Source organism: Anomalospiza imberbis, chromosome 8 (genome assembly GCF_031753505.1).
Source record: "Anomalospiza imberbis isolate Cuckoo-Finch-1a 21T00152 chromosome 8, ASM3175350v1, whole genome shotgun sequence".
Lineage (NCBI taxonomy): Eukaryota > Metazoa > Chordata > Aves > Passeriformes > Viduidae > Anomalospiza > Anomalospiza imberbis.
Window position 1 is genome coordinate 11,475,861 of NC_089688.1, and position 27,179 is coordinate 11,503,039.

Sequence of the window (27,179 nt, forward strand, 5' to 3'; positions counted from 1 at the left end):
TAGGAAAACATATCCTAGCATGCAGGAGGCCAGGCAGGCCCAATGTGTGGTAGTGTCTTACGGTCTGTCACTGCCATGGCTCGGAGAGCTGCTCACTTAGAGGGGCTAATGAGAGCTCTTTGAAATTGTGATCTAAAACCTTTCTCCCCCTCTTTCTCCTCTTCTGAGTCCAGACTTCCTTCCAATAACCTTTCATCTTCCAAGAGAAACAGTCACGACCTCCATCTTTAAAGGAATATATCATACATAAAGGTTATAACCCAATTGGAAATGAATAATGACATATTTCTTCTAAAGAGATTAAACTGATACCAACAGATCTTTTTATAAGCCTGGAATGTGTGTGAGGGTCCCACTAACCCCAGCCAAGCTGAGGCACAGGGCTTTCCATCTGTGTTGACCTTCACCACAGCCCCTGCGTGAGGTGGGCAGCATATCGTCCCTGCCACAGACTATTAAATGGCACACAGAGGAGTAAGGCATGAACTCAGAAAAGCCAGATTCAGTCCCAGGCAGCTTTTCCCAGGCCTGTCCTCAACCACACAGCTTTTTGCCCCAGAATGATCTCCCTGTGTACACACTCCAGTGTGAAAAAACAGCATTTGAAATTAATATCTCAGAAGGTTTTGTTCTTTGAAAATTACATCTGATGTCAGCCTACTGGCAGAGCACATCAAGTGCAGGCAAGGGAGAAGGGGAATACAAAGCAGAGGATGTGAACTTCCACAGAGCTCAAAAGAAAAACTGTTGTTATCGTTGGCCTGGGTATTGTGGCTTTAAATTACAAATTACTTTAAATTGTAAAAACATCCACAGCAAGCCCTGGAGAAGAATCCCCAGAATGGCAGTAAATAAAGAGCATCCTGTCCCTCTTTATGCCACAGCTAATGTGGGAGGTAGTTTAAAATCCTAGCTTGGCAAGTGCTGCATGTCAGAGTTGATGAGTTGAAAGGATGTGCATGTACACAGACCCAAACAAAGAACCTCTAACACACAAAAATTACTGCACTTAGTGGCCATAGATGTTGAGCAGTGCAGCAGCATTTGCTCTTATACTTTGGACTAGTTGTTCTGAATTTTTACAGAGGCTCCTATTACCTTGCAAGTGGCAGGTGGCTTTTCAGGGATCCTTGGGGCTGCTGTCATAGGGGAAAGTTAAGCTCACAGAGTACTTCCTTATCAGATCCCTCACCACCCTGGGAAGAGGACAGATTTCTTTCTGTTTTGTCCTGGGTCTGGAGTCTTTGCCTGGGAGTCCCACCTGCTTCTGCAGCTCACATCCCCTGAAACCAGACCCCATCCAGCAGCTGCATAAATCATTGGGAACAGGGCTGCAGCGGGGTGTCGAGCAGTTGGGAGCACATGGGGGAGTGACTCCCTCCTCCCTTGCATGCCTCCATCTTCCCCTAAAGTAAACAACAGCAGTCCCCACTGTGAACCCAGTTGCGAAACCTCGTGGCTCTGAACTTTAACTCTGTGATGAACAGCCAGCCCTTGCATGAGCTGTGCAGCTGAGAGTGCCTCTGGCCTGTGTTTTTCTGCTGCCAGCCAGGGAATTCTTTCCATAGCTTGTACAGACACCCTAGGAAAGGAAGCCTGCTTGCAAATGTGCAGCTGAACATGGTGGTGTGGGCAGCTTAATGCCTCATTTTTCTGGGGCCGAGTCAAGACCAAAAGTGCATTTAAATAAATTGCTAATACCAATTTGCATACAGTCAGCTCTATCAACATTTATCCCATGTCAGGTAACTTTTAGTCCTCCTAGAAGCTCTTAGCATAAGAAAGCAGCATAAAAAAGCAGGCCAGTTCAGTTGTAAAGTTCAGTGACAGATCACAGTAGCAACTCTTTTTACAGAATGAACAGTAAAGGTCAGTCACAGATCAGAGTAGTAACTCCCCTCTGACTAGATAATGCAAATGATTTTTGGTTCAGACATAATTGTAACAACATGTTGTACATGCTGATGTGTTTTTTTTCCAAGATGGAATTCCAAAACTAGCAAAAGCTACCACATCACAAATGAGGAAACCACTCCTTTGGTGAAGAGAAGATGGTACAACATTAAATCAGTGGAAAAGAAAACCCTCAAAAAGCCAGTAGATGCATTGAAGCTATCCATATGCAGAAGTGGTGGTCCAGGGAGCTGAGCAGTAATGTTCTGCAGATGCCTTGCAATCCAAGTCATGTTTAAAGGAATCCTTAAAGTCTCACCCACACAAGAGATTCTGGTTTAAAGCCAGCTCCAGGAAAAAGCATTCTACAATGTTTCTTTCATATAATGAGGACTTTCTGGGTTTTATTTTATCAATATGATTATAGCACTCAGATAAAAGCTTGGAACCCAGAGCTCTGCATGTTGAGATGAAGTTTATACCTTCTCCTCTAAAGATTTATCTCCAGTTGATATTTTAGTTGGAAAAACTTTTCTTTTAAACCATGTCATGAGGAAATATACTGTCCTGAATTTTTTAAAAACTCTGTAAGCATGGAACCTCCACTCATATTATTCATATGTGTTCTTACAAAATAATAACAATGGCTCTCACCTTGATATAAATTTTCTAACTTAAGGATGTGTGTATTGAGGTGGAGAACATGACAGGAAGAAAAAGAGGACTCTAATTGTAACTAGAACTGAAAATGTATTAAAACCAGGAGAGAAAGAAAGAGCTTCAGGAGAGCAGGTCCTTGTTCAGCACACAGGTTCTAAGTCTCACTGTAGCTCACTCAGGCTCAGGTTTCAGAGCCCTGGAAGATCAGCAGGCTAAGCTTGGTGAGATGTGCTGTTCACAGTGTGTTCCTTGGGCTCTTGAGAGAGGAATCTCATTTAAGTCCTCTGTTTGTAGTAGGCTTTGAGCCTTTTCCCATCACTTTGGATGTGGAAGTATGTAAATTTATTACCAAGGTAAACTGAATTCGGCACTCTTTTTGTGGCAGAGGGGAAAAAGGCAGACAGTAAATGTGCCATGGGTACAGGACACACAAAGTGCCTGAGTGAAATCTGAGTGTGTAACCCTCCTGTAACTGCAGTCGAGCTCCATGCTGCTCACTGTTTGAAATGCTGTCACTGCCATCGAGCCATTGTTGTTCTACCAGTACACAGCTTTGCTCAATCTTTTTATTTCTTCTTCTCTTGGGATGGGGAGGCATTAGATGTACCTAAACTACACTTCACCACTCTCTTCCCTAAAATCCAGGACCTTCTCAGGAACATCTGCTCCTGCCTGTGCTTTCCTACCAGTTCCAGAGAGAATTGTTTCATCCCACACACATCATCCAGAGAGAGAAGAAAAAAGGAAGAGATTTCCTCTGTCTCTTCCTCTCTTTTCACAGCATGGAAAAAACTAACTGGGATGGCTAGCTTTTGATGCCTCCCTTGTGCAAAGACAGCTAACCCAGCCATCCTTCGAGCAGCTGCATAGCCCTGACTTATGTCAACAGGATGGCTGGCATCTTCAGCTAAAATGCATCTTCACTGGAGTATTTTTTTTGCTGCCTTCATTATCTATCTTTTCAGTTAGCTATACTCCAAAGGAGTACGGATCTTTTGGATATATTCCAACAGAAGAACACTCCTTCTGCAGTCTAGCTGAAACCCTGGTAAGCACAGGATTATGTATTTTCAATGCACACCTTTCTGCAGCTTGTAATAGATAATTAAAAAAAAAATCACGCTCTCTCTGGAACATAAGCTGGTGCCAGACGTTACAGTAAATTCGAGCAAGTGGACAGAAATTTTCCTCCTTAATTTTGTTTTCCTCAGGGAGTAGTGGTTTCCACGTAAACACTTCTATGACCAGGCCCTTTGAGACATGCCTGGAAGAATATATGTTCTACCTAAGATATCCACCATATCTTAGCAGCTAAGAAAAATAATTCTGCGGTCTCAACACTTCACCACTATCACCTCAGCCTGGCTAAGCTAAAAATTAGAAGAAAGACCAAAGAAATATAGGTATGTTGAGAGAAAGCTATGGCTCAAAGGCTGATGTGTTGTTTCTGGATTTTTTCCCATCCATTCTGCTAGGTTTCCAGCTCCAGGAAATAGTGTTTGAAACCATGAATTATGGTACATAAGGACAGAGAAAACATAACACGATATTCATTTCTCACTGCTACATGGAGCAGTAAGCAGCACCAGCCCATGACATCCAGAGAATTTGCTCCAAAGTTTAGGTCATCATTGCAAAACATACAAAGAACTTTTTTCTTCTCTGTTTTTATGTAGGGTCTGATACACATTGTCTTAATATAGAAGATCCCCTTTGATGTCCATTCACATTTCATAAGCCAAGAGGAAAATAGTTAGGACCTTGAAGGACAAGGGGAAAAAATGTAAATATAAGTTATTCTTGGAAGTAATTTGGATCCCAGCTCCAGACCAGAGAATCTTTGAACCTTCCTGAGCAAACCATTCAGTGTCTGAGCCCAGCCCAACACTGGATTTGCAGCTATGAAACAGACAAATCCAAACCATGGACCTGGATGTTCATAAGTTCTTGAACATTCTGTATTTCTGGTTTGTTTGTTTTTTGTGGGTTGGTTTTTTTTTTTTTCATCCTGAACTCTCTCCTAGTTATTTATACAACACACCTCTGAATCTTTTGGTTATTTGGTTGGTTTTTTTCCCCTCTCATGCACTAACTTATAATGCCAAGGTGCTATTAAATATTTGTAATGCTTACTAAGCAAAACTCTTGAGTAGTGAGCCTGGATTAGAGTACCCAGAGATTCCCACCACAAATTCCAAGTGCAGGCTAAGAAAAAAAAAAAGAAAAAAAAAGCAGCAGTTCTGGAACTTGTAATTATAGAATGCTTATATTTAAAGCATGCACCTCCAGTAAAGCAAGTTCTGAATTCATCTTGCACATAATCAATGACATTCTTCCCTCCCAGCAAAGATAGCAGTTCTTTATCCCAGCTGAGCAAAGTGGGAGGCAAACAGAGCAGAAGAGTATGTGAGTGTGTGTGGAAGAGCTTGGACTCTGGTCACTTGGTGACTCAAGGACTGCAAAACCAAAACTTATTATGACAGGAACAGACAAAGCTTCATGTTCACAGAGTGAGATTCCAAGAGAGTTGTGGGGATTTTTTTCCCTCTTCAAACAGAGCATTTCTTTTCTAGTAAAGTCCAATTCCCTCGTGGAAACCCAAGCCCTAAACTAGCTAAAAGAGCCTTTTCTCTCTCTCTCCAGTCTCTGCTTCTTGGCTTCTTGAAAAGAAGGAATTTTGAGCAGGAAGTCATGTTGGTTAATGGCACAGGGCAGAGCTTCCAGAGGAAACTTCACCTACAGCCATTTATAATGTTGATAGTGATGTGGTTTGTGGCCCTTTCTTTTTCCCTAGACAACAAGATTGAAAAACAGATCCTAATCCAAATCCCAATGCACTTGGTTTTTAGACACCTGAGCACTCCTTATTTCCCACAAAGCCTCCAAGAGACGCTGGGTCTCAGAAAGAGTACGTGAGTGCAATAAACTTTCCATTCTTTGCTAAAATTCAAAGGAGCCTTAGGAAACCGCACACTCGAGTCCCACTGTTTCTGACAAAGCCTGTCTTGCTTTCAGCTTGCAGTTCTTTTGCTTTACAGGCACACCACATCTGTGTCTTATTCTTTGTGTTCACCAATACTTCATTTTCTAGTACTGCCCTAGTCCTATTAGTAACCAAAACAGTACATGTAGTTTTGCAGTTGCTTCTGATTTTATATCAGAACCTTGTAGTTCTAGATAGTATTGCAACAAACTGCAGAACTTAAACGAAGTAGGGTAGAGTGGGATGTTAACACACCCCTTATCAGTAATCCAGTTTTTTTCTCTACATGCCAATCATTAAACAGCCAGCTCAACAGCCATAAACTTCTGTTTTCAAGCAGTGATGTATCCTGCTGGGTAACAACCCTTTTGATACTAAAGATATCTCCTGCCATGCATTCTCCACTGCCAAGCAATGATTGTTGACATAAGTGTTTCATTTAATAAATATTACCAGCATGTATGAGCATGAGGGGATGATTCAGCAGCATCAGGGGCCCTATGGCAGCACTCCTAACAGGAAGGCAGATGTGATTGCTTCACAGCAAAGGAATCAGGCCCCAAACCTAGGACACTTCTAGAAACATCCTTTTTGCACTAAGTTGTCATGCCTCAGGGTTGCATTAATAATGACAGCATATGCAAAAGCAGCGACTTGTTTCTCATCTGTAAAGTGGGGATCATGGCATTCACCACTCTGAAGCCTGTGGGTCTCTGTAAACTCATAACACCAATTGAAAACCTTTTTCCATTCACCATCCTCTCAGCAATACCTTTCTAAAGATTTTCTTCAAAATCAAAATTACTGAAACTTGGTAACTGCTACTTACAGCTGACTTGCCTTGGCAGCCAGTTAAACAGATTAAGCTTGTAACCAAAAACTCAAAGCCAGTATTGAGGAACTGATTCTGATCCTAGTATCTCCTTTTAATTTTTGTGTAGAAAATTGGTAACACACTTCCATGGTTAAATTAATAAAATCTACTAATCTTTGAACTGCTATGCCAAAAAAAAAAAAAAAAAATCAGTCTTTTATAGCAATAATTCTACATGTGTAAATAGCAAGTTACACAAATAGAAGTTTGTACTACTGTTCCTTTTAAATTAAAGGATTTTAATTCATCTATTAGGCTATCATAGCCTGTTATCTAACACACAAAGTTTCTGTGACATATAAAAAAATAAAATGGAGAGACCAGTTATCTAGGTGTCCACAGATGAAGATAAATGCTCAGACATTTATTCATTCAGGAGGACCACATACTCAAAAAATAACTGCATTTGCATCTTTGTGGTTATTCATGAATGAAAATATTCAGTGAGAGGAATAAACATTCACAAAACTTCCCTGAAGAAATCCAAATGTTCAAAAATTTGCTTGTCAGTAACAGATTGATTTGTGGAAACTCTCAAATTCATGAAAGGCAAGTTTGCCACATAACTACTGGATGAATTCCAGGGAACCTTAATTTGAGACTGGTTGAAGAATTAAATGGTATTTTAATTATTAAACATCTGTGTAAATCTAGTGCAAATTATAAATCCTGTATGTTCCACATATTTTTTTTAATAAACTTGGCTTGTGATTTCCATGCTGTGTGTTGAATAGGTGTTGCACTGTTAAGTGCTGTGGAAAGTGCCCTTTCTGTTACCTGCCTCAGGCAGGTCTGACCCCACTGCAGACCCCAAGTCTATGAACATGGAATCTGTCCTGCCTGGGAATAAAGCATGAGCAGACAGCAGAGCCAAGTTAGACCCAAGTTAGACCTGCAGTTATACTGTGTGCTCTTGCTGGATGAAAATCCTTTTTTTTTTTCCAATTGACTGAAATAAATATTTAGCTATATGCCTTTGAGAGTAATGGTTTGTTTGGGTTTATCTTCTACACCATCATGTCACAGTATTTGGTAATTCACATCCCTTGGGGTGGCTTCCTACTCGGAGCATTACACAAAGAATGCATTTTCAGACTAGATTTCCAGTAAATAACCCTGCAGTTCCAGGAGGTTGACTAAAATAGCAGCACGCCTGCAGCACAATGCCACTTAAGTTCAAATCTCTCCCTTATTCTGGTTCTATCCTCTTCTGTCTCTCCCCCAACAGTAGCATAATTGTCAGTGTCCTCTTCTGTGAGCATCTTGGTTTTCACCAAGCCCTTCACTAGCTCATCTTTTCCTGCTACTATGCTCCCATGGAATCCTGCACTCTTGATTCATGTTTCCAGCCCTCTCCATAGAGTCATCACCTGCCACATCACAGTAACAATGCCTGTGTAAGTATTCTGCCAATACTGCTAAGAGTCTGGAGATAACCATCACCTTTTCTCAGACTATTAGACAGAAACAGCCTCAAAAAAGAGATCACTCTTAGTGAAGAACAATGACTTCAGGATATTTTTTTAATTCTTCTAATGGATGTAAAATCTTGAAGTGTATCTTTGTAACACTGTTTTATGAGTTGCAGTTGCCACATGTCCTGCTGAATACTGTTTTCTTATTAATTGCAGATGAGTTTTTACCATGCCTAACTTATTGATCTCACTCTTTATAAATCCTTGATTCTGGTTTTAAATGCTGTTTGGTCCCCAGTCTTAGTGAGTGCCAAAGACTGGAATTATACATTGTATAATGCATATCTTTTCAGTGTGTTATTTTCTAATTCAGTTTACTATCTCCATCTGTGTGAGAGCCAGGAGAACTTCCAGTTTACCCACTCTGCACTTCTACCATGTGCTCATTCACTTACTGTGTAAAAACAGGGAAATTTTGTCAAGAGAGGCTGACCAGCCTTTATTTTCACAGATCACCCTTTGACCTTCTCACAGCCCAAATCTAAACAGGTAGCAGGGTCTTTGCAGGATCTTATCTGCACAAGCAGAATGACCAATGCAGCTTTTAGCCCTCCCAGGATGAGTTGGTCAGAAATGCATTGTCAGATTACAGGGAAATCTGTGCTGGACAACTCAAACAGTCATACATCTGAAGGAACATCAGTTACTTTGTTTAACTTGTAGACTAAATGGGCTCTTGGAGGTGACCTTACAGTTTTGCATAGACACTATGCTTGGTTCAGCTGTTCCTGAAATGCATTGCTCTCCTTGTTTTGTCAGCTAGCATACTGCAGGACAGGGTGCCAGCTGGCTGGCTGACATATCAGGGTGAGTTAGCAATGTGTTGTGAGAAATGTAAGAAAAAAACCTGAATGCTGACAAAACAAAATTTCCCAGTGTTTTTTGCAGTCCCTCACTTGCCACTTGATTTCCTTCTCTTTCCTCCTTATTTTCCTTTCAGCCCTGAGCATTTATTGTCCTTTCCTCTCTCTCCCTGGCCTACCCTGGCAGGAGGTATCACTGAGCAGAAGAGAAGCCTCTCTCTCACATCTGTATAGCTTTACTACTACTTGTTTTTCCGGGCAGTACTTTCACTTACCCCATATTTCACTCTGCAGTGACAGCTTGGCCAGAGCATAGCACATTTTCCAGTCACAGATGTTTCTATCGGATTCATGCTTGCTTCTTGGAGACATGGCAGAAGGAATCTTTTTACTTGTACTTCAACTGAAACAAATGATCCCAACCCAATATACAGCAAATTTCTTTATCTTATTTTTATCTTTCTGAACATATGAGTTTGCTTCAGTATTTACATGAGGAAAGGCTGATAATTCTAATTAAAAAAAGTAGATATTCCATTAAGGATAAATGACTGAATTTTTAATATGCTCATTTTCAAATAGCAAGACATTTGAGCACAGCTCTGGTCTTAGAGTAAGTGACAAAACATACAAGGTCTTGAATTTTCAGTCAAATACTTGTTTGCGTAAATATCTTCCTTAAACTTTTGGGAATTTCCAACTGTGCCACAGGTCATCCTGCATGAATCCAGTTGTAAGACTGGAACCTAAGATTATTATTTTTTCCTCACAAAAACTCTAGCTGACTGATTTTAACTTCAGTAAGAGAGTACAGTTCCATCATAGAACCTAAGTACTCTTTAACAAAAAATATGTGCAGATCTATTGCCAAGAAAAGAAAAGACAAGACCAAACTATAAAGATAAGCACAAGGTATTAATAAGGTGCTATTTAAAACACTGTTTTCTGAGAACTAGTTACTGATCTGATCCGAGTGATGGAGTGTTCTCATGCAGACACTGGCAGCAGGTCACATCAGAGTAGCTCAGTTCACATCAGTGCAGCCACATGGAGTGTTTGCACACCTACACTTTCAACATTTTTAATGCATGGATTTTAAATACAATGGGAATAATCAGTTGCTTAGTCTGATCATATCAACTTCCTTGATATTTTATTTTTATTCCTGTCTTTTACTTCCCTTCCTTCCACCATTGCCATACAATGAAAGAGGTGCAGGGGAAGGAAGAAGAGAAGAAAAGAGAAAGGAGGAGTGTATTTCCTTGGCTATTCCAACAAGGTGCATTCTAAGAGTTCTTCTGGCAAACCTTGCATATAAGGCTTTACCTCTAGTTGGGATCCAGAAAGCAATGTCCCAGTGCTGCCAGTAAAAGGGTAAATGTCACTGGTACAGCCTTTCTGTACTTGCTGTTATTTCTTCACAGCGGAATAAATAAGATAAAGTAGAAAAGTAAATTGGTTGGGTTTTGCACAGGCAGTTCCAGAGAGCAATGCTCCCAAGGAAAAGCAGTGGCTGCACTAGAGGACAACCCACAGCTGGCATCAGGGTGCTGTGCAGGACAAAAATGGGATGTCTGCCAGTTCTCAAAGTGAATGGAGCAAAGCCATAGGTATACAGTCTGTAACTTCCACAGCTGCCAGGAAAGTCTGTGTTACATCAGTAATTCCATAGGTCTCCTACAACCATTCATCCCAGTCTGTATCACAGCTCTGGTTTTAATTGCATCTGAAGTTAACTCAGCAGAAAAACATCTTTGTTCTGGGTGATAGACAAGTGTTTTCTTCCAGTTTTATGTAACCCTATATCATCACCAGAAGAAAAAGACAACACCCACCCTCACCAATCAGTCTTATAGTCTTTCTAGTGCATGTGAGGAAGCATTCTAAAGCACTACATCAAAAACTGTCACAAATTCTTTGTTTCAGTGAAACAATCATAAAGCCTAGGAATTAGCCTTTTATATGTTTATTTACTACATGTTTGTTTACATCTATCTAACTTTAATAGATATCCTAATGGTTTGTTTTTAATATATTTTTAATGTATAAATAAAAGACAGGACTATCCATTCCTAGCACAGTTTGACCAAAAAAGAATTTCACTCTGTGGCATCTTGCAATCCTGGCAGCTGTACAGTTGTCTTACATGGGACTATAGATGAATGTCTGTCTTGAGAGCTCCCAAATCCCTGCATTCTCCATAGGAAAGAATGGGACAGGAAATTTCTGGGTTACTGGGCTCTTTGGTGCAGATGTCTCTTTTGCTTTCACATGTATTTCCACAGCAAGAGGAGATCCATGCTAAGCAACAGACACAGAGTCTCATTCAGCCATGGTTCTTTTCTTTTTTTGTCTGCTCTAAAATAGTCTGAGTGTTAGGAAGAGTAACAAGCACTGAACTTTTCCCCACATACATTACTCACCCAGAGGAATGAAAGTGGGTTGAGATAAGACTATTTTTTTTCTCTCCTCTCTAAGGAAAAACCCAGGTAAACTTCAGGTTCCTTCAAATTAGGTTTATTACTGGAATCATAAAACCACAATCCAGCAAAATGTACCTGATTTCAGTATAATTTTTATGTGCTTTTGAAGCTAAATATATATTTAAGAACTTGCTTGCTTATGTGATTAGGCTTGTGACAGAAGATTTAGGCAAACACCTGAATTTGGGGATTCTATGATCTCAGTTTTCATGCTGAGAGCTTTAGGTATGAAAAAGTGCCAAAGACACAATCTTTACATTCTCAAATATTTTACCATATTCTGCAATCTTAAAATTCAAAGAGGGCATTTCATCATCAGTGATAAAACTTGATCCATTTTTCTTCTTACACTCTTTTTATTCTGTTTTACCCACATTTCTATAATAAGAAGAGTCTAAAATTATTCACTTTGCCTTGTCACGTTCCTTTTAAGGCAAGAGTATCTAGTAATCCATGGGGAAGTGTGAGGAATAAGAAGGGCAATGACATGTCCTAGGTGGCATTTGGAAGTAAACCTTCTTCCGCTTGAGGTCCTGTTCTAGATCTGGAAAAGTTTTTTTCCCCCGTCACACAGGTTCACCTTCAGCCATGTTTTGTGCTTTATATCCAAAAACTACAGTAGGCAGAGGCTGACTGTGAGAACCAGAAAATTATGCCTACCCAGCATTTTGTGTAAATATTTTCTTACTAGAAGTTTGGCTTTTGTTTTGTGATATAACCCGAGGAATAGTGGCTTCCTATTCCTATGTAATATACAAAAATGAAAGAAAGAGGCAACCAAAGTGCTCAAGATGTAACAGGACCATAGGCACAACTTTTCTGGAGGGTCTAAAAGGCTTAAACTCCTCTGTGGGGTTCTGCCCAAGCAACTGCAGTGCATCAGCTGTGTGTTTTCCTTCTTGGCAGCAGCCAGCATCTTAAAAATGTACAGGGACCAAAATTTCCTAGTGATTATTGCAAAGTGACCTGCTGTATATAGGTTTAAGGTGGCCTGGATTTAAGGTGGCTCAGTGATTTTCAAAAAATAATCAGGCTTTTGTGGGGGTGAAAACAGAGTACCTGGGAGGGAAGGCAGTGGCATGCAGGCTTATTCCAGTGTGCACAGGAGAATTGGGAATTCAAAGCGATATCTGTATAGTACTTCAAGGAAAGCACAATAGCAACAAACGCAAAATATTAGTGGCTGTCATAAGTTCTGCATCACTTGTGAGGCTCTCTCTAAAAGAAATTTTAAAACTCATAATCTTTTAGCACTTTATATTCAATTCTCAAATCAGACACCAATTGCAAGAGAAAAAATGTTACCACTCCCCTATTTACATTAATCCCACTGATAGTGTCTTATTCCCAGTGACTCCTTCAGCACAATATCTGCTGCCATTGGTTAAGCCCAATTTGAGACCACACAGGTTTTTCAGTGCTCTGCTATCTGATTTTCCTGTGGATTATGAGCAGTAGGTTTTGTCTGTACCATAATCTGTTCACGCATTCTGACAAGAAAATCCAAACTCAAAATGCCTATAACAGAAAGCACTATTTTAGTCCCAAAGCTAAGAAAAAAACCTAAACCAAACCAAAACAGCAAAACTCCCAAAACATTAAACAGTTGCAACAGAAATAGCCAGTGTCTGTATTTTGTAGAGGAACAAGGTAGTATCAATGTGGAATATTTTAGAGCAATATAACCAGCTTAAAACCACTCGAATTTTAACTGATGGCATTTTGACCACAGCATACAATCCCAGATATGCAATTTACTGAGTATAAACAAGCCAGAAGAAGAAGGGAGAAAGCTCCTTGGCGCCTGCTACACATAATACACACAAGTGCTGCAGAAATCTGCTGATAATCCCCTTTTCAGTTTGTGTTCACAGCTAAATCTACTTCACTTCCTCTGATACTGAACATTATGCAGTGCTCTGAGGTCCACCACTAGCCATAAATCCCAGGCAGGAAACAGTCTTCAAGTCTAAGGAGAAAAGACAGCATTTCATTTTCTAAAGCCAGCCCAGAGTAACCAGGTCAAACAAAGTTTGGAGATGAAGCTCTTGAAACTCAGAGGGTATAATTGTGTATGTTTTCCTGCTTGTTTTGTTACTGGTTAACCAGATGCAACAAATAAAACCGTTTTTCTTTCTTATTTTCTCTGACTGCCTCACTGGGAGCTCCTCTTTGGGAGCCAGCCTCTCCATGAGCCAGTGCTTGAGGTCATAGCTCCCTAACTTCAAGACATCTGCTAGGTCAGACATACTTGAAGAGAATCAGCTGCTTGCAGCCAGCACATTATTAGCACACTGAGTCCCAGACAAATGCTGAGGGTCTCTCTCTCTTTTTCAATCTCTCTAACAAACACAGAATCACATATATCCACATATTGTATTTAAATTTTCTTGTCTTGATCAGAGATCTATCTCCAAGCCAATACAGAGCATTAAATAAAGGATTTGAGCTCTTAAATGTTTGAATAATCAGCTAGAATAATTGCAGAAAGAAAATCACAAAATAAAATACTCTCTTCACTTCTGGTGCTAGGTATTGAGTTTGCCCTGTGTGGTACTCCTAACTTTCTGAAAAATCACAGAAGATACAAAAAAGCCCCTAATTTGCTTTGTTGGATACCTGAAAAACAGATTGATACTTTGTGAAAACAAAACTCCTCTTGATGGCTGAAACTTAACATTCAAATCCAGAGACTCTCTAAAGCATTTGCTCCTTATGAAGCACTTGGTGCCCCTTCTTATATTCATTACTTAAAACATTTCAGTTATTTCAGTAACAGAAGTAAGAAAAAGGCAGATAAATATCCAGTATTTGTGTTCATCTCTCCAATATCAAAAATGTACATACAGGAAAAATGCAGTTAGTAAGGAATTATTTCTTCTTTTTAAGTCAGCAGAGGCTTGTCCTAGAGCTCCTTCAAGCCACCTTTTCTGCCCTAAATGAAGTGTTACTCGGAAATAGAACAGCCAGTTTACAGTAAGGAAAAAAATCTGCCTGGAAAAAAAATACACCAGGCTTGATTCAAAACTTGCACACTGGAGTGCCAGCTTGGCAGCAGTTGAAAGTGCAATGGAATTGAAAGGTTTCCATCCCACTGCTAAGCTCTAGCACAGCATGTTAGGTATTCACAGTGCTGTGGCACAGACCTGCAGCCCCAAAGGTACTAATTTCTACAAAGCTTTTGAAACTCTCATTCAGGTGCCTGGCAAAGCAGAAGGTACAAGGAAATTGGTAACATACCCCTCAGGGAGTACCTAAAAGCCAGTCAAAATTGCAGGACCTGTATCTAGGGAATTGCAGTAAAAATCCTTCTATACATACAGCTCATCTCTTTAACAGACTTTAGGAGGGAATTGCTAGGAGCTGGATTCACAGCCAGTATAAAGCCACCAAGCAGCATTTATCCATATATTGATATTTGTTTAGCTAAGGTTCAGTCCCTGCTCATCTCCACCAGATCTAGTGTTATGAAAATAAATAGGAAAAATCATAATCTATTGAGGGCTCTTTAAAGCTCTATCCACTTTACCTTCTGTCATCCAATACACTTCATTCTTTCCATGTATACCAAGAACTAATTTCAGTTTTGCACCTATTCTTTTCAAGTCTGCTGACAGAAAACATAAGGGAGACAATGTATACTCAGAGATTGATGCAGGCTCTCTACAGGACTCTGTCTTTTGCACTAAAAAAGTCTTGCAAGAAAAGTAAGAATACTGCAATGAACAAGCGTAGTGCAATAATAGTTATATTTTCCATCTCAAAGTATTTCCCCCATATTTTATCTGTTTACATCATAGTAAAAGATCAAAAATTGGTTGAGGTTTAAATTTTCATTGAGCAGCCCCTGGGGAAAGCTCTTCTGCTGGCCTACAGAGACTATGCAATCCCTGCTGAGCGCAGGTGCAGGGGAGCCAGTGCAAACTGTCAGCCTTGTCTGCACTCCTCTCTCTGCCCTTGGAGGATCAGCACACAGGAAGAGCATGGGGTAATGGCTTTGGTCTGCAGGAGTTTGTCTTTCAGGAACTAGACTGAAAAACATGTCATGCTAAGTCCAAAACAAGCACCGGGTTTGAACCAAGACACTTCAACAAGGAAAACAGAGCCTTTTATAAAAACATTCTTGCTAATCTACTTGATACCATTTGAGCCTCCAAAAAGTACCAGTCTGAAAGAAAACATATCTTTCATATGCTGACTGTAAGTAATTTTGATTCTTTGTCTTTCAAGTTAGAAGGAAAGTGTGAGGAACATAGAGCATTTGACAGTATCAGTGTTCATCATCTCCACTCGAAATAGGAAATATGGAACATTTAGTCTCTTGTGAATTCTTCAGTGGAAGTGAATTATGATCCAGCACTGCCACTTGGTTAGCACATTCATGACAGGGTTATTAGCTCATTCTTTAATCAGCTGTGCTCTATCAGATTCAGTACTCTCAGATTAAACTTCTGAGCAGCAAGATCAGAACAGAGTTTGGGTAAAGATACCACCACTGGCTCAGGGCCTCCCTCAGTTGCAAATTGGTGGGGTCTGGAGAAGCTTACTGGGGTAAAACTATTTTATGCTTAGCTTGGTTTTGTAGTCTCCTCTGACATCCATGGCTGGACCTACCAAGGGCTGGGCTAGTATTTTGTCTGGCCCAGTTCAGCCATTCTGGCATGCACGTGCCTATGTGAAATGATAGTGCTCAGTGAAGGAAATAACTACCTTTAGTTACAATAAAAATGAAAAAGGCCCAAGTTCAGAGACAGCAATACAGTTACCATAGCTACTATTACATCTTCATTTACCAAAAAATTAAAGTATTAGGCATGCTATATAATAAAACCAAATCTTGACATAGAACCACCTGACTGCTGATGTCAGGCACCATTCAGGATGTGATTCAAGGACTAGGTAGTAACAACCTTCAAAATTCTCTGCAGCTTGTGGAGAGGGAAATAGGTTTTCAACTTGTTTATTACATGTTCTTTGGGAACAAGGGAAAAGGTGAATTAGAAAATCACAGGGAATCTTATTTTCAAACACAGATTAGATTTTATAGTTTTTTTTAAAGAGGTAAAAAATTAAAATTGAGTCTGTGCTTCATCACTTCAAGAGTGATAAAAATGTTGCATTTTTTTAGCATTCAGCTTGGTCTGATCTGGTTTTGGAGTTGGAAAGCAGCACAATTCTGTGTCAAAATAACACAGTTCATATTTTTAGCATGTCATCAAACAGATACATAAACTTAAACATCATGTGCTTCATTTTGTTTCTGACTGGATTTACCAGGTGTGTGCATTGAGCTGCATGTCAGCACCATCCTTTATTTGTCCAACACACAGAATGTCTGGGCATGTACAGGTCAGTGTACAAACACACCCTGCACTCACTTTCTGAAGCATAAGCTCATGCTGAAAGTCCTATTTACAGCATCTGATGAGAAGTCATTCTTAAACTCTTTATAACTTCAGTGCTGTCTAAATTCAGCTCTTCTGTGTTAATGTTAATACATACAGTAAGAAAAAGATAGGAGTAATTTAGCATTAAACATCTTTTAAATGTAAAGTACAAACAAACCAATGTTCCTGTCTGAATGGTGCATTTTTATCAGTCCTACACACACAGGCTGCTAAATCACAAAGGGAAGAGACATAAGGGCTCTTTGAGCCTGTCCAGGAGACAGGAAGGAGAAAAAGGAAAGGCACTTGTGCCCTTTTATAATTCCTTAGAACACCAGGTTTCAGCATCACTGGGTTTGGTAAGAGTCTCCTTCAAAGATAATGAATAAGCACAGAAGGCCATAACAGAGAGTATGAAATTTGGCCAGCAGGTTGCCTAAGGTTCTGAGTATAGATGAATTTTGAACTATGAGTAGATTTTACACTTTGTAGTGAATCTAGAATCAAGCTTGTTGTTTGCTTCTTCTTGAACAGCAGATTTTGCTAAAGTTTTATTGTAGCAAATTAAACTCCGCCAAGACTACTTTAGAGAAGGGTTTTTGTCTGCAAAACACCCCTTCACCCCTCTCAGGAGACATGAAGACTGTAGCAAAGAAATTACTTTTGCAGATACTCCTCAATAAAAGGCAAGGCACAGCCTGGTATTTCTCATGTGTGAACAGGAGAACTATCTCATCTACCACCTTTTGATGGCAACAACAGGAACTCTTTTGTAGATTTCCCCAGTCTCTGCCTAACCCCAAGTACACGCATACACGTAGGTGCAATGTAGAAACTTGCTCTAACTCAGAGTGCTGGCAGCTAAACTCCACTAAAATATAGGCCTCCAAACACTGAAGCCCTGCTCTTGGACCTCATCCCTCTAGAAGAATTAATTACTAGGAGGGGTTTGGGACTTTTTTTCCTTATTTTACATTCCCTTGCTCTTCTCTGCTTTCTGGCTTTGCTGGTGAAAATGTGTACTGCTCTCCCACTCTTGCTCCCCCTCCCTGATTTCCATGGTTCAGATGTTTGAAAACACTTTGTAGCCTTCTGCAAGCTTCTTCCAGCTATGCCAAAGCAAACTTGAACTCACAGCCTTCTGAGGCTTTCCCATCACTGCTGACACTCTTCTTGGTGATCTGCCTGCTATGAAGTTTTTGCTAGGGTTTTCTGACCATTTCTGCACATCCACTGTGGAACAGTTAAATGAGATATGGATGCCAAGGGAAAAAAAACCCAAAACCCTACATTGCTTCCCCTTGGTTAGTTACATAGCTGTTTAAATGGGGAAAAAAAAAGGGAAAAGGAAAAACAGATGGGGAGAAGGGGCAGAAAAAGAGAGAAACAGTGTGGCATGTGTATTTGAGGGAGCAAGGAACTGTAAAAGAAGGCGGTGTTTTCACTAAGTACTGTCTCTTTAAAAATAAAATTCAAAAAATACACTCAATGTTTTCTTTAGTCTTTTTCATTCTTTGGCAGCATCCCAAAGATTTCACTGTCCTTGTCTCCAGCATCTGGAAACCATCAGGGTAAACAATAGAGTGCTAGGAACTGGAACCCCTGCCTCAGCTCCCGTGGGACTTCACTCTGGAGAACATGAGAACACAAACCATTGGACACCATGTGGTCAATTACTTCAAACTAACAAATCTGTGTGCCTTCCTATTTTCTGTTTTCCTTGGCACCACATGACCCTTTCACAATGGAACCCAGCTGTTGAAAAAGCCAGACGTTTTCTTTTTTAACCTCTTGCTTACTTTTGTGCTTGCTTTCTGCAGCAAGCTTAGGGTTGGCACGTACCCTAGGTAGAAGTGTCCCGCTTATTAAAATCCTGGCTGGCTGTAATGTTTGCCTGTATTAGTCAGCAGAGAGGCTCAAGAGTATTAACTTAACAGGATCATACTGCAGTGAGGACTCCACAGGTGGTCCTGTGTTTTCTGGGTTTCCTGACATTGCATGCCAGGACTTAAAGCAGATACACCAGGACACTTTTATAGCCTGCCTGTTTTGTGCAATCAGTAATTGCATGTGCAGTTGTGACCTACTTTTTAAAATTTGTTCCTAGTGCAGGTGCTGTATTGGCAATTGCAAAGAGCTAAAGTCATCTCAAAGCCAAAGGCTGTTGAGGGGGCCACCCCCTTCTAGTGCTGTGAAATAAACTTTGCTCTGGATTGCTCTGGACAGCCATACTTGCTCCAGCACTAAAGCTGGTGGTCACAAAGCAGAGGCTGATGGGATCCTATTCTTCCCAGCCTTCTGTTTCAAAAGACAATCTTTGAACTGTGGCAAACAGTGCAGTGTTACTGACCCCACAAGCTAGGACTTCTATACTGTATTTAGATGCATCAACTTACATGTGTGGTTTACTTTCATTAACTTTCTTCAATGAAGGGGGATGTTGAATGGAATGGACTTGTGCAAGAGATGTAGGACTTCACCTTTAAAGTTGCTGAACGTCCCTAGCACACACTACGTAAAAGCAGCTGACATTTCACGTATAAATAATCAATTATACATGCTCCTAGACTGACAGTTTGATTTCTGGGAGAAAGATAGGTACATGTTCAATGCTATGCCTAAAAGACAGGAAAAAACAAGGATGTGCCATGCAGTTGGATCCGCACAGCTGGAAGTCCACTCAGAGATGTGGCTTTACCTGTATTCTGGGACTCAGCTTCAGCTTCTGACCTCAAACAGGTGATTGCTTATCTGCTGTGCAAAGGCAGCTCTGTTAGTTTGTAAAGGTCGGGGTGTTGGCACCAGTGGAGTCAGGAGTCTTGTGCAGGGTAACCAGAGTCACAGTGGCAGCTATTTCCATCAGATCTGTATCCCAGAGTGACAGGGCTGTCACACTGCCTGGGTTCAGCTTTTCTCCACAGGCTCCTTGGTGAGGCTGGCCTTGCCTCTGGATACAGGAGGGCTTTTCTAGGGCTTCACTGGTCAAGTCCTAGCATCCTGGTTATACACTAAGCACTACACGCCTTATTAATTTCTAGGTTGCTGTGTGGGACTGCACTGGATAATTTTCATTAAGGCTACAGGAATCTGTAGAAACCCTTTGGACCCTTTCAGTTTATTTCCATTTAGAGCAAGCAGTGGAGATCCTTTATAATTTTTTTCAGCCTGTTTGGATTTATATATAACACTTCTTCACTGTAATGGCCTCACATCAAAACACAACCCCACTAACACAAATAAAATGAAACAGAATAATAATATATATCTATCTGCTGTGAGCTGCAGAGACCAGCAATAATCATGAAAGCTGAAAATTTTAAACTTAAAAGGCAGACTAGGAAATGGCTTGGATAGGCCGAATAAGCAAAGAATGCTTTAAAACCTTACCAGCAAGCTTGTTAAAGATACGCTGCTGAGCCTAAAACTAACGAGATGGGTGTCTGGAATTGGTGCAATCTTGTTCCTACCCTTTCCATAAAGTGCAATATATATTTTGTGTACACTTTTAACTTATATTTCTTTTTAAAGAGATGAAAATGAATCATTAAATGGATTTGATGAAGGAATTTCTACTGCAGATCTAAGAATTTAGCCATTTTGTAGCCAGTAGTATTAATACAGAGTTTTTTCATCCCAGGTCCAGCCTATAGCTCAGCAGTAATACTAGGGAAACTTTTTTCCCTTTTCTGCCAGTACTTTTTGATCTCAAATGTCTGCAGAATTGATTAATGTGATACTGAAAGGGCAGAAGTGGTAGGGGGAAGGGGAAAGCTAGGACTATGCGGTAGCAACTTAAACAGCACAGTACATGCTTAATCTTTTAATATTTATGGAAGAGTTGGTTAAATGTATGGCAAAAGTTCAAATCAATTTACTACCTCCCTATGTGAGCATCTTGGACAGCTTCTTGTCTGGCTGACAGATTCACAGAAGTATAGATACAGCTCTTTAAAGAAGGTTCTGCCTTACCTATGTAATACAAGAGTTAAGGGAGCCTACCTTAACTAACTGAAACAGTCCCAGTACAACTTGGGTGCAAGCCAGGACACAAATGAAACCACTGTAATGGCACTGATGGATGACCTTGTTCTGGTAATGAGGAGAGAACACATCCATTCTCTTCATCCTGCACCTCTGTACATTTGACATAACTGTCCATGAGATATAGCTGTTCCACCAGGAAGAGGTGACAGACAGACAGAGTGATGTGTTAAGATGGTTTCAGTCTTTTTCAACAAGAACAGCACTTCCAATATTTGTTCCCCTTTCCCAGCTCAGTGTTGTGACATTCCAAAAGAAGCAGTTTCCCTCTGGTCTATTACAGAATTTGTGTGTTTGTATTTACTAGGTAGGAAAGTTACATTTAAACGCCAGCAATATGTCTATGTGTGACACACAGAGCACAAGCTGGTTTTCACTGCCTCTAACTCTATCACTCCTATGTAGTGAGCCTGTGTTCAGTGGGGCAAATTGAATTCAGGGATGAAAAACAGCTGCTTGAAGGTGAACAAGAGCAAGAGCTGACACTGGCAGCCAGAGGACAGAGCTTTTAGAAATGTTTTAGGACTAGTGCAATCTGAAGATTGATCAAATTTAGCCACTCTATTGTGGTATTATTCCCCAAATCTAACTTGTCCTAATTCTCAAGGAACATTTTTCTGTCTCTCCAAAATGCTGCGGTTATCCAATCTTTGCTGAGGCTGCTTTACTGCTCGAGTGCAATCCTGTGTAGCTGACTATGATGTCTACATCTCTTAGGAAGCTGAAGGCAATCAAGTATAGTGCATGTGTCTCCTGCAGTTCAGGAGTCAGCTTGTGTTCCGTAGCTTTCCACAGAAGTACAGGCTGAATCACATGCTCTGATCCCACAGACATTTCCACCAAGTTCATGAGATACTCTAAACAGCTTTGATTATTTGGTCCACAAAATCCTCATCTTGAAGTTGTTTCATGAACTGGGCCATGTTTTGTGAGGGTACCCACCTGTTAGTATCACCAAGTATTCGATGAGCACTTGGCACCAAAGGGCAAAAACCTTTTCAATCTTCAGGAACAAGGGCAACTCAGGAACTGAGGATTCCCACAAGCCTCCTCAAGTACACGGTGTGCACATTTTAAGCTTATGTTCAAGTAAACATGTACTGAAATATCTATGTTTACAATATATTTAAAAACTAAAAATCCTGTTTAGTACAAGATTTCCCCTGCATTAAAGGAAAGGGAGAGAGATTAAGTGCTTTGGTCTTTAAGTTGATTATACTGGAATAACAAACTTTATGGGATACTTTCTTCCATCTTTCTGTGAATCTAAAGGATGCATATCTTATTGCCAGCTTTGAATCAGTACAGCATGCAGAACACTTCAACTCTTGTGAACTCTTTCAATGTAATAAGTAGCATGTTTAAAATGAGTTAATGTTTGTCTGTGGTTGCTCCCTACTTAAAGGAACCTCTTTTTCCACCGGTCAAGAGCATTTTTATTCCCAGTCAAGTGTGGGAAAGCAATTGCAATTCTGATGGTGTACAAAAGATACAAAGGCACATTTTCAAGTTCCCAGAAAGTTGTTAGAAGTAAAACTAAAAACATCATCCATGCTCATTTTTGGTTTGAAATATAGAAAAGCCCAAGCCAATGTGCAATATTGTTCCATCTCTTGCAGTTTCTACACTCTGTTGTGATCTCCTGCTCATTATTAAATGGAACTGGCAAATAATTAATTGAAAACAATTTACTAGTGCAATTTTGTGTTTAAAAATAATTTGCAAGTAGTATACAGATTTCTGTGACTTTTTTCATTAATTGCTACAGCTTGTGCATCTGTTTCTACAATAGATTTTAATAAATAGGCCCATAAGCCGCATTTCCTGCAACTCTTTACAGTACAATCCTACATATCACCACTTCTGACAGATCACAGACTATAAAGTTATATTTCTGCCTCATGGGGCTGAGTTATTACTAACCACTGAGCTCCACAGAGATGAGTCTGTTTATCATAATGTGACTGAAAAGAGCAAGTAGTCAGGGTGGAGAAGAGTGAAGAGGAGAGAGAGGTGTAATTGGAAAGAAAGCTTCATTTGTAGATGACAGAGCACTGCTTTTCTACAGAGATGAATGACTTGGAGGAGATTTTACACATCCTGTTTTTCCTCCACTGTTCAAGATTTTAAACATTAACACTGACTCTAAGAGAAATAAAGAAGAAAATAAGAAAATAATACAGAAGAGCATGAAAGTCACAGCTGAAAAGAAAAAAACATGAAAATAGAGAACTCTGTTGATTAACTACCAGTGAAATCAGACTCTATGATGGTCATTGCATCTCATTTAATCTCCTGTGTTCGAAAGAGAACTGACTTCAGGCTGCTGATCATTAAGAAGAATGTGCATGTAGGCAAGGCTGGAAGAACTGATTGTATTGCTCACAGCATTTCTGCTGAGGGGAAACAGGGCACCAAACAGTGCTGCCTTCAGCACTAGTCAGCATTTCAGAAGCTGATTCTCATTCAGATGTAATACACAAACTTTTTTACTACCATTTAACTCACCAAATTGCCAACCATCTACAACAAGTGTGATGTCTATTTTGTGACATCAGGTCTGCAACACAAGTTTTCAGAGTATTCCTTTCAAAATCTGATGCTGCACAATGAAATTCCTATTAGGAAGGGACCAAAGGAACACGTATATAATATGGGAGGAAATGGCATTCAGTTTGCTGCTTCTGTAGTCAAGTACTACAACACAGTGGGATTTTGGGTCTTGGTTTAGACAGTGCCACCTGGTAACTCTGGTTCAGCTAACACCTGGGCTTGTTTGTTTACAAATACCTGTTTACATGACTGAGAACTTGGCCTAGGGAAAGCAAATGTGCAGACAGTACAGATGCTGCGAAGGGAGGTTCATTTTCACACTGGTCAGCATGGTCACAGGCCCTTTCCTCCCACTCGAAGTCTTTCTATGGTAGTACACTATTAGTCCAGGAATTTCAAGCCAGCTATAGGACATCAGTATGCCTTGGGCTTTTACTTTGTTCTGCAAACTCTACCTTGTTTTCAGTCTAATGGCCTGTTTGGCTCTCTCCATCTAAGGGAATGAAAATATCCTTTGCTTGTGGGGCTATTAGTCTCTATCTGAATGGTCTGAAGAGAATTACCATATTCAAATCTGTGCAAAGCTCAGTACTCTAAGGCTTTTATTTATTTATTGCAGTAAACACGTTTGTGAATAGTCTCTATTGCTTGGACAAAATAAAAGTTCTCCATTATTTATATGCCCTTTTACTGGCAAGATTCAACTTTTTCCTTTTGTCCTTCCTATTTACTAGTGCAAATACTAAAACAACCTGCTCCCAGCTGTTGGAAGCCCCACACTGTCCCCTTCCCCCTGCCAGGAGTGAACAGCTGTTATTGTGCACAACACAGGCACTGCAGGATCAAATCCAGGCAATCTTGATCACTGCTTTTCTAGGGAGAAGTTTTGAACTGTAGTTTGAAAAACTCACTTCTGAGCAGGAGCTTCATGTGCAATTCTACTTCTGTTCTTTGTTCATCCATAGTGCTGGTTAACAGAAGAGGCATTACGTGTTTTTTCTTGGTTAAACATTTGTAGTATAATCTACTTTTAGCTGAATTAATTGTTTGAAAGAGGGAAATGCAAAGCCTAAATTGGCCCCACACACTTCGGCAGACTATTGCTAAGTTGTGGTTGAAAGCAATTCCTTCTGCGAGTTTACAAACCTGACTTTGCTGTAGCAGTGCTGCCTTACATTTGCAGCGTAGCTCTCCATATGTAGTGTTAAATGTATGCTAGAACAGAGTCCCAAAACAGCTTCCAGTGAATACAGACACTGAAAATGTTTTCCAAAGCAACTTCCTAAGCAAAAATCTGCAAAGCCGGGGCAGACCACCCAGCTTTTATGAGATCACTTGAGGACTGCCACAGCCCACAGCAGTGGGCTCCTGCTTGGCTGCCTGCGGGACAGCAGCCCCCAGCAAGCAGGGAGATAGGGGCATATCCAGGAACATGTCAGGACCTGCAGTCTAGGCAGACAGATACCTGCAAGTTACCCCAGTGACAGATGTGTACAGACAACTAACAGCAGCACCCCTAATCTTGTGTCCTCCACGCTGCCCTTGTGCACCAAGCCAGCCCTGGTGAGTCCTTCTGGCCTCAGAGCAGCGCTGCCCACTGGCAGTGCCTGTGCAGCCTGCAGAGATCACACTTGTAAAGTCTGAACTAACAACTCCAAATAGCTCTCCTCCCTGGTTAAAAAAAGTGCTGTTAAATGCAGCTCCATCTCCACCCCAAGATGGCTGCAAATAGCTGCAACTTTTCTACTAACAGGTATAAATACTGACATTGGAAGTGCTCCAGTTGTTTGCAGGCATTGTGAAACAAAGCAGTTCAGCTTAAAAGCAGAGTTCAAAGGCAGAAAAGATTTTTGCAGCTGTTGTTCTGCCCTGGAATTTGTTGTGCATATCTCCTTTTCGGGAATATTTCTTTGTTTCACAGTGTCTTCAAAAATATGCTGCCATCACAACCTTGCCAAGTACCACTCCAAGCTGGTTATTCACTGCTGCCCTTTTCCCAAGTCAAACCATGCATTTCTAAAACATTTCTCACACTGATGGGGAGAAACATGCTCAGTCTGAGGCCAACCTGTGAGGTAACCAGCTGACCTTCATTTCCTCTAAGTGAAGCAATGAAACAGCAGTCTCATAAGAGAACTGAAAGTTAGTCCCTGGGTGGTTACAGGTTTTTGATATCAAAAGCTTTTTTTAACACCTCTGGTTTGATAAATTTACTCATAACAGATTGTTTAACTGGCACAAACTGCAAGATGTCATAGAGAGTAATTAATTGGGAGGCAATCCCAACTTAGAGACTCAATTTTTTAAAATAAAAAGTTCAGGTAAGTTCTTTTGTATTTCCCTACCTACCCCTACTTACAGGAAATAGCTACATGTTTTAAGCTCTGTAAGTTTACATAGAATAGCATTGTGTTGAATAATTTGATAAAGCCTGAGGAAAACAGCAAAAAGACAAGATAGGTGTAGTAAAAAACAAGCTCCATTCCAGTTCACATGCATCTACCCTGATATTCTGAACCAGCTACTAGATCATGAACCTAAATTGAATAACACTGTGTGTTAAGTGATGGCAAATAAATAAATTCTGGAGGCTGTTCCTAAAGTTTTTTCAGAAGTATTAATATGTTTAAGTTTACTAATGTCACATGATACAACACAATGAATTTTTTGCCATTTCACAAATCAAAAAAAAAAAGCAGAGCATTAAAACAACATCACAACTACTATTTTAACTTTAAAACACTGTGGTCCCACCCCCCTTCTAGAGAAGATGACTATTTTGATATGTAATATTTTAAGAATATTGCCTATTGAAAAAAATTAGTGAAAGAGCAGGAAACATTATTGACTGTTGGAGAAGCTGCTGAGATAGCACAGATATGAATTTCTGACTGCTGGGCACATCTGTGTCTGCAGGTTTATTTGGTATTAACACTTCCTTGCTACACTGCAAATTACAGTGAATGTGTAATTCCGTGCTGTTTTCCTATATCCCTCTCCTTCATAGCTTCTCCTGTTACGTTTCTATTTTAGTTCACTGTTCTGTTCACTACAGATTATTTTTATAGTCTTTAAATTGTCTGTCCACACACTCTGAAGAGCTCTCTTTACCCATTCTTGACATATTTCTAAGCAGAAATATATCTGTTCCACTGCTTTATACCTGGTGGGGAATAAAGGACAGGCAAGGTAAGGGATTTTTAAATACTCGTTTAGCTGATGTTAAAGGCGCGACTTTAGTTTATGCTGTTTAAACTCAGGTCCTAAGAGATGATTAGGAATAAGGCACTTATCCATAGATAATTTAGAGAAATTCCTTTTATACTGCTTATTCAGGTGACAAGAAGAATGAGGAGGCCTTTCCTGTTTATATCCCAATTTCATATGCAGAACCACATCCTTAAAAAGAATTGGGTAGTGGGCAGTCTCTAAAATGATTTCTTGCACATATTTCCCTGATTGCCTCCTGGCAGCACAGAATGTGCTGCCCACAGCCCAGTCCAACAGCTGTAGCATCTTCCTGTACAACCTAAGCACCCCCCACAACCATCAGAATGGATTAACAGTGACATGCTTGACATATATTTCTTCCTTTTATTTTCAAGGAGGAATTGGAATGCCTTAGAACACAATTCCTCTTCAAAGCTGGCTTGGTGACTCCAGCATTTAGGAAGGGGTCACCTGAGGCACTATCCTGCTGTCCCAGTCTTCTCTGTCAATTTCCATTAGCTCTCAGTATTTAGTATGGAGCTTTACAGATGAGAACTCTAACAACATTGTATCAAAGTGAACTGTAACATTCACCATTATAAGGAAAATTACCTATATTTGCAGAGTGAATTGTATGCCTCATGCTAAATATTCATAACACATACTCTTTTGTTTCTGTTTACCCATGGAAATTAAATGCCTAATGAATATTCTTCTCTTCTTGTATCCTTTTCCTATTGCTGGTGTCATTAACTCCACATTTAGAGTAATTTTGTATTATGATGAAGTTGTTTCAGTTTCTCAAAACTGATTCAAA

The 27,179-nt window shown here is 40.2% G+C and overlaps 1 protein-coding gene and 1 long non-coding RNA gene across 2 annotated transcripts in view; one reads left to right on the top strand and one right to left on the bottom strand.

Moving 5' to 3' along the window:
• ZCCHC24 (zinc finger CCHC-type containing 24) overlaps window positions 1-27,179 on the top strand; it is a 101,350-nt gene that overhangs the window by 49,672 nt on the left and 24,499 nt on the right. The window lies entirely within an intron of this gene.
• Window positions 12,848-27,179, bottom strand: part of LOC137477938 (uncharacterized) — a 45,169-nt gene continuing 30,837 nt past the window's right edge. The window contains exon 2 of the long non-coding RNA XR_011001287.1: window positions 12,848-13,140. This is a non-coding gene — a long non-coding RNA (uncharacterized lncRNA). The remainder of the gene's footprint in view (window positions 13,141-27,179) is intronic.